The sequence below is a fragment of the Bos indicus x Bos taurus genome, chromosome 24 (assembly GCF_003369695.1).
Source record: "Bos indicus x Bos taurus breed Angus x Brahman F1 hybrid chromosome 24, Bos_hybrid_MaternalHap_v2.0, whole genome shotgun sequence".
Lineage (NCBI taxonomy): Eukaryota > Metazoa > Chordata > Mammalia > Artiodactyla > Bovidae > Bos > Bos indicus x Bos taurus.
The window spans coordinates 37602679-37611023 of record NC_040099.1 but is presented as its reverse complement, the minus strand read 5'-3'; positions in this window follow the sequence as shown (position 1 = coordinate 37611023).

Below are 8345 nucleotides of genomic sequence, written 5' to 3'. Positions count from 1 at the left end.
GTCTCCCGCATTGCAGGCAGATTCTTTACCGTTTGAACTACCCGGAAGTCTCTTTACCGTTTGAGCTATAGGAAACAACTTTACAGATCCTAGAATTTTAATTATCTCTAATTTCCATTGCTGTCCTTGTATTAATACTTAGTTTTTAAATAAACATTTGTGGACTCAAAAAGGACTTTTTAATCTTTCCTAAAGTTATCGAACTCAGTCTTAATATTTGCGCTGATGATCTATTGCTTCATTTATTTAACTATTTGAAATTCTAAATGATGGCTTTTATTCACAATCGTAACAGCTTTTACACGAGTTATTTCAACATTTTTCTTTTGCAATGATAAATATAAACTTTAACTGAAAGAATTTCCACATAAAACAATTGGGGTGATAGTTCTCTCTAAATTACATCCAAAAAATGAAAAGCAAAGAAATAAACAAACAAAAATAATAAATTACATCTAAGATGACTCCTATGTTTAAAAGTGATTGTTCATATGATGCCAATCAATGACTTGTGTCGAGGGGCTTCCCTGGTACTCCAGTGGCTAAGACTGAGCAACCGATGCAGGGGCCCCAGGTTTGATCCCTGGTCAGGGAACTAGATCCCACATGCTCCAACTAACAGTTCACATGCCACAGCTAAGACTCGGCACAGCAAAATTAATTAATTAATTAATTAGTTTAAAAAAAGACTCACCTTGTGTGGATAGATGGTCTTATGCTGATTAGCTCTGGTGATAGTTGAATCAGAGATGGCAAACATTTTCCATAAAAGGCCAGACAGGAAGTATTTTAAGTTTCTCAAGCCAATTTCTATTGCAACTACTCAACTGTGCCTCCTAGTTTGAAAGTAGCTATAGATTATTACCTGAACAAATGAGCGTCATGGGTTGCAATAAAACTTTATTTAAAAAAACAGAAAAGAAGCTAGATTTGGCTTCAAGGTGAAAAATTGCAGACCCCCTGATGTAGCTGATAATTGTGCAAGCTCAAGACTAAGCCTGCCAGGGTTGACAGTAAGTTGGCATTTTACTCTTCAGTCTTCCACAGGCCAAAGATAAAGCCAAACAGCAGAATTTGGCAGAACACTGAGGCCGAGCTGAACTACAGAGCTTCCGGAATATATACCAGAATACAAGTTACAAAACATTTTCAGAAAGATAAACAAATAATTGTCAGCCTTAACTCCCTCTGGGAGTGGAAAGGAGGCGGGCGGGGGTAGGGAAATTTTCCTTCTGCTTTTACATCCTTATTTACTCTGAATCTTTTATCATGTGCATTTTATTAAAGTTAAGACATTTTCCTCACTGAATGTTTTGGTATACATAGGATCAGAGTTTGATGTTTTGTATCAAACAAATAACTTGCTGTTGTGATACCTTTTTTAAGGTAGAAGATTAAAATTAGCAGACCTTACAAAATTCTTTTGTCATGATCATAGGTGGCAACTTTTGTCAGGATAATTATGACTTAGTCTGTTTTTTGGCACCGGGCAGTCACTGCAAGATCAACCTATGATGGCAACCTATGTTCAAAAGGCTATGAGTCATAAATAAGGAACATATTGGACTAAATTATATCAAAAGTCATGAATAGTTTAATTCAGTTCATTGATTCTGTTTTTAGTCTTCTCTTATCACAGTGATCATATTCATAACAACACATTTTTACCAAAAATTCCTTTATAATTCATGATAATTTTGTGCTATGAGGCAGAATATGTATCAACAAAACTTGGAGAAATTTTAGTGACTGAAGTGTCTTGAGTACTTATCATGAGACAGACACTGTGTTAGGTGCTTACCATAATCAGTGGTAATCATAATAATCAGTGATCACAACATCCCTATGAAGTCAGTACTAATATTATCCCCATTTTACAGAGGATAAAAATGAGGCTTAAAGAGGTTTACAATTTTGTCGAAAATGGTACGTAGTGGTTTTTAAGAGTCAAGCCTAAGGAGTCTGATTTGAGTCCTTCCCCTCACTCCTGATATATGACCCAACGAGAAAGGATGGAGTGAATAATTCAAAAACATTTCAAATTGGCAACAGAATGTACTCTATGATTTCCCAGTAGGTAAGGAAGTGGGAAGATGAATAACTTACAAGTGGCACCAAACTCACATCCTTACATGTTATTACCTTAGCATATTGACCAAAGCTGGTGTTCCATTTCTGACTAAATGTCATTTGGGCCCAAGGGGGAAACAGTACTTTTCAGAGCATCTGTAAAACTTGTTCAGCTTTTAAAATTCACTGGTGTTACTGGACCCATGAACTGAGGAGTAATTGTATTGATAAAATATCAACATCCTCAATTCAATTCCTCCTGTAACCTCAAGGTTCTAATGCAGTAGAAACACTACATCATTTCTGGAAATGCTTGGGAATGCCAAGAAACACATGATCAGAAGCAGGCTGAACTAGGATGAGGGGCAGATGTGATAAAAGGAAAGAAACAAGTAGGATCTGGAGGAAGTGGCGAATGTCCGGGCCAAGGAAAGAGGAATAGGAATCTTAGTGGCAGAAGATGAAGCAGGGTGTGTGGTTGGGTATGTACAGATGAAAAGAGGAAATAATGGGAACATTCTAACAAGGCAGTTCCCTCAGATCCTTGAAACTCCACGTTTGCCCTCTGAATGACTTTGCCCATATAAGGACAGCATTCACAACCAAGCCAAGTTACTGCCAACTAGAGCTTAATGAGACAGTTAGTTGGACTATAGAGACAGGAAGGTCAAACTCACGGGTCATGATGGCCCAGCAAGCTCTCATCATTGTGCCTGAAGTTTCCTCTGTCTTTACTTTTTCCTCTTTTTGGTGAGGTCTGGCTGAAAACAGAGTAGTGAAACTTGTAAATAACCATCAAGTTTTATTTCCATTTTTCTTGTCCAAGGTCCAACTCCTTGGGAGCCTGGCAACTCTATGGTCATCTAATTAGTCTGAAAATCCAACATTATTGGTATGTGAATGGTGTCACCACACTCTTCCCCAGAGGTTAAATTCATCCGAGTGCTTCACTACTGGGCTTTACTATCTCAGCCATTAAACGAAATAGCACATGTCCAGATGACCACATGCCCACCAGGAATGAAAGTACTGGGTGATATTCTATCCTGGGCTACCTAGCAGTCAGCTGATGAGCACTTGGTGGCAAGAAAGATGGTTATGGGACTTCCCTGGTGGTACAGTGGATAAGAAACTGCCTGTCAATGCAGGGGACATGGGTTCGATCCCTGGTCTGGGAAGATCCCACATGCCGCAGAGCAACGAAGCCCGTGTGCCACAACTGCTGAGCCCAAGTACTGCAACTACTGAAACTTCCGTGCCTAGAGCCTGTGCCCTGCAACAACAGAAGCCCGAGAACCACAAAGGAGAGTAGCCCCTGCTCACAGCAACTAGAGAAAGCCCACATGCACCAATGAAGACCCACCACAGTCAAAAATAAATTAAAAAAATGTTTAAACAGTTAAGAAAGAAAGATGGTTAAAAAAATATATATCCAGTGTATTATCTGATATAGTTTAGTGGCTTCTAGACCCTTCTACATCAGAGTCTCCAGAGGTGCCTGGCAAGCATATTCCAAGGCTCTTTCTCCAGGGATTCTGATTGGATGAGTCAGAATGGGAAAATATTTTTAGCAGGGTCCTGTGTGCTTCTGGGATTTTGGACTGGTTTTTGAGAATGGCTCTGTGCAATTGATCTTCACAACCTCTGGCCCCACTTTTATCACCCAGCCTCCCCTTACTCATTCCCTGTGCAAGGGCCCTTACTTCCACCCAAGTAAGTCTGGTAGCTGCTTCTTTTCTCTTCTGCCTAATCTAGGCCATCTTCCATGTCATGTTGGTATGTCCTAGAACTTTACAACTACTGGATCTATTCCCTCCTTTCCCTAAAACATATTTTTCCTTGAGTGCCATTACTGGTTCAGTGGTAGAGAACCCACCTGCCAATGCAGGAGACACGGTTTTGATCCCTGGGTCGGAAAGATCCCTGGAGGAGGAAATGGCTACCCATTCCAGTATTCTTGCCTGGGAAATGCAATGCACAGAGGAGCCTGGCGGGGTATAGTTCACAGAGTAGCAAAGAGTAGGACATGACTTATTAACTAAACAGCAACAGCAACCACAAAAACAAATTGGTATATATTGGGCCTAAACTTTAAATGGGAGCTCCTGTCACTTCTATAATGCGATTGTGCCATATTATTTGAGAATCTTCAATTCTTCTGAAAATAGTGATACAAACAGGGAGAATAACAGATGAAACTCATAAAACATGTTGAGGAAAGATAGCAAATGTGCTAAGTCAGAAATCTGTTAAGTTAAACAGAGCATATGTTTGATGAAGTGAAAGTGAAAGTTTTAGTCGCTTCAGTTGGGTGACCCCATGGACTGTAGCCCACCAGGTTCCTCTGTCCATGGGATTCTCCAGGCAAGAATACTGGAGTGGGTTGCCATTCCCTTCTCCAGGGGATCTTCCAGACCCAGGGATTGAACCCAGGTCTCCTTTATTGAAGCCAGATTCTTTACCTTCTGAGCCACCAGGGAAGCCACATATGTCTGATAAACATAAACAAAAAGAATGGAACAAACCAGAGTGCTACTTGTGGACAGGAAAGAATGGAAGAACCAGTCAAACCTACAATATGAATACAACACAGATCATGTATCATCTTTATGCTACGTGACCTCTGCCGAACTCACAGATAAATCATAGCTTCTCAGCAAGTTATTGGTGAGTTTCAGTTGTGCCAAGATACCCATCCTTCCATCTCTTGGAAAGAGTAAGCATGTGCTGGCTCCAGATAACTTCAGCCTGCTGAGTCCCCTTGTTGTTGTTTAGTGGTTAAGTCGTGTCCAGCTCTTTTGCAACCCTGTGGACAGTAGCCCACCATGCTCCTCTGTCCGTGAGATTTCCCAGGCAAGAATGCTGGAGTGGGTTGCCATTTCCTTCTCCAGAGGCTAAGTGCCCTTGTTCACCCTCAGCTCTGGACCTTGTGATCATAGCGGCAGCAGGAAATGAAGATGAGAGAGAGACAGAGATAAAATGGGCTGTGGCTCTTTCACCCAACTTTCAGCCTATCCTCATGGTGACAGCACCCTTCATCAATATTTATTTATTTATTTTGGTCACATTAGGTCTTAGTTGTGGTATGTGGGATCTTGGTTCCCTGACCAGGGATTGAACCCGGGTGCCTGAACTGGGAGAGTGAAATCTTAACCACTGGACCGCTAGGGAAGTCTGTCTTACCCTCTGTTTATTCCCGTCTGTTTTAAATTTATTCATGGACTTCCCTGGTGGTCCAATGGCTAATGGACCACCCAATGCAGGGGTCCCTGGGTTCAATCCTTGGTCCAGGAAGTAGATCCCACATGCTACAACTAAGACCCAGCACAGACAAATAAATAAATACTTTAAACAAATAAATTTATTCAATAAACCTTGTGATTCAAGCATTTTAATTTTATCTCAGCTTATTTCATGAACTCTAGGGGAGTCTTTCTGAGAGTGGGCTTGGGGGCAGTGTGACCAGCCTGTTCTGTTTGCCCAAGGACTTTCCCAGTCTTAGCAGGGCAGCTAAGCAAACGGCTGTGGTCAGTGTCTCATTCACTAGGCAGGAGGGAACCTGTTTTGTTGCCTACTTCCTGTTTAGCCCCGACGCACAGAAAGTAGGGCACTGGCTTTGTATTTTCTAAATCAAACATTCTTTTCAAATAAAAATGTGCCACAGAGGAGTTTCAAAATTGAGGTCTGTTTTGAAATATTCAAGCAAGGCAGCAAAATGTTGAAGGTGACAGGCATCTGGAACAAAGGTGGTAAAAATGAAGACAATCACAACAAAAACTATACACATAAAAAGACAAATCTACACTGAAGACAAAAGATGAGTAAGAACACTAACTGTTCAATCCCCATGATTGTGGAGGGCGTAGAAATGCTTATTTTTCGTGTCTTTAAAGCGACCTTGACTGTTTCTTCTTTGTAATAATTTGATTGCATCCATGCACCTTCCATTTCACTGTATTCACTCAGTTCTCACCCGGTCTCATTGGCTTGAAGAGCCAGCTTGGATGTGTCTATCTTCCCATAATGACCATGGTGGGCTGGCAACGGACTTGCCTTCCTCCCCTCCCTGAGGAGTACACATCGGGTTTGCTTCGGATCAACTCATCAACAGCTGTTCACGGACTGCCTGCTCTGCATAACTAGCCTGTTAGATAAAGGAAGGTCCCTACTCTAGTTGGGTTGATGTTCTATAAAGAGGTTGGGGCTGTAGACTCTTTTTGTCTGTTGTCTATTTGCCCAGGATTTTCCCTATTTTCAGCTGGGTTCACAGACAAAGCAGGGGAAAAAGTTGCATAAATATGATATAGTTCAAGAAAGAGACTGCTGCAAACACTTAGAACTGGAACTAAGACCTGAAATGAGGAGGGATTTCTTTGGTGGTTCAGTGGTTAAGAATCCATGCTTCCACTGCAGGGGGTGCAAGTTTCATCCCTAGTCAGGGAACTAAGATCATGCATGACTCTTGGCACTGCCAAAAAATAAATAAATAAAAATTAAAATGTAACATTAAAAATATCAATAACCTCAGATATGCAGATGACACCACCCTTACGGCAGAAAGTGAAGAGGAACTAAAAAGCCTCTTGATGAAAGTGAAAGAGGAGAGTGAAAAAGTTGGCTTAAAGCTCAATATTCAGAAAACAAAGATCATGGCATCTGGTCCCATCACTTCATGGGAAATAAATGGGGAAACAGTGGTAACAGAGTCAGACTTTATTTTTTTGGGCTCCAAAATCATTGCAGATGGTGATTGCAGCCATGAAATTAAAAGATGCTTACTCCTTGGAAGGAAAGTTATGACCAACCTAGATAGCGTATTCAAAAGCAGAGACATTACTTTGCCAACAAAGGTTCATCTAGTCAAGGCTATGGTTTTTCCTGTGGTCATGTATGGCTGTGAGAGTTGGACTGTGAAGAAAGCTGAGCGCCGAAGAATTGATGCTTTTGTACTGTGGTGTTGGAGAAGACTCTTGAGAGTCCCTTGGACTGCAAAGAGATCCAACCAGTCCATTCTGAAGGAAATCAGTCCTGGGTGTTCATTGGAAGGATTGGTGCTAAAGCTGAAACTCCAGTACTTTGGCCACCTCATGCGAAGAGTTGACTCATTGGAAAAGACCCTGATGCTGGGGGGGATTGGGGTCAGGAGGAGAAGGGGATGACAGAGGATGAGATGGCTGGATGGCATCACTGACTTGATGGACATGAGTTTGAGTGAACTCCAGGAGTTGGTGATGGACAGGGAGGCCTGGCATGCTTCAATTCATGGGGTTGCAAAGAGTCGGACAAGACTGAGTGACTGAACTGAACTGAACTAACATTTTTGAAAAAAAAAAAAAAGACCTGAAGTGAAGGTAGAGCAAGAGGGAGACACAAATCCATCTTGCTTGGGAAGTTTCTCAGAGTCAGATTGAAATTTGCCACTGTGATTGTTTCCTGAGACTGCTTTTTTTTTTTTTTTGCTTTTTAAAATATTTATTTGTTTCTTTGGCTGTGTTGTGTCTCATTTGCAGCACATGGAATTTTTACTTGATGCGGCATGCAGGCTTAATCGCTCCAAGGCATGTGGAATCTTCCAGGACCAGGGATAGGACTCATGTCCCCCGCATTGGCAGGCAGATTCTCATCCATGGTACCACCAGGGAAGCCCTGGAAATCTTGTGTATTTTCAAAACAACTTTTAAAATCAAGGGTTTTTTTTGTTTGTTGTGGCATGTGTTTGTTTGAGTTCTTAGCTATGTGATTGGCTGGCAGGAAGGCAAGTGTCATTGTCAGAGCAAGCAGTTTCTGCTGCTGCTGCTGCTGCTAAGTCACTTCAGTCATGTCTGACTCTCTGCGACCCCATAGACGGCAGCCCACCAGGCTCCCCCGTCCCTGGGATTCTCCAGGCAAGAACACTGGAGTGGGTTGCCATTTCCTTCTCCAATGCATGAAAGTGAAAAGTGAAAGTGAAGTTGCTCAGTCGTGTCCGACTCTATCGACCCCATGGACTGCAGCCTACCAGGCTCCTCCGTCCATGGGATTTTCTAGGCAAAAGTACTGAGGCAGTTTCTAGAAACCATCTTTAACGTCCTCAGTGAGCTATTAATCAGCTGCCGTAGCACCAGCACAGACAGAGAGCACAGCTGTATGTGGGACTCAGGTAAAGAGAGAAACCCCACTTTTAATACTTGCATCCAAAGGGCTGGACAGCATAACATTTTGTGCAAATAGAATCAGAATCTCTGTACCACCCGTGACACTCGTATGTAACACCCACTTCCATAAATAAGAACTGA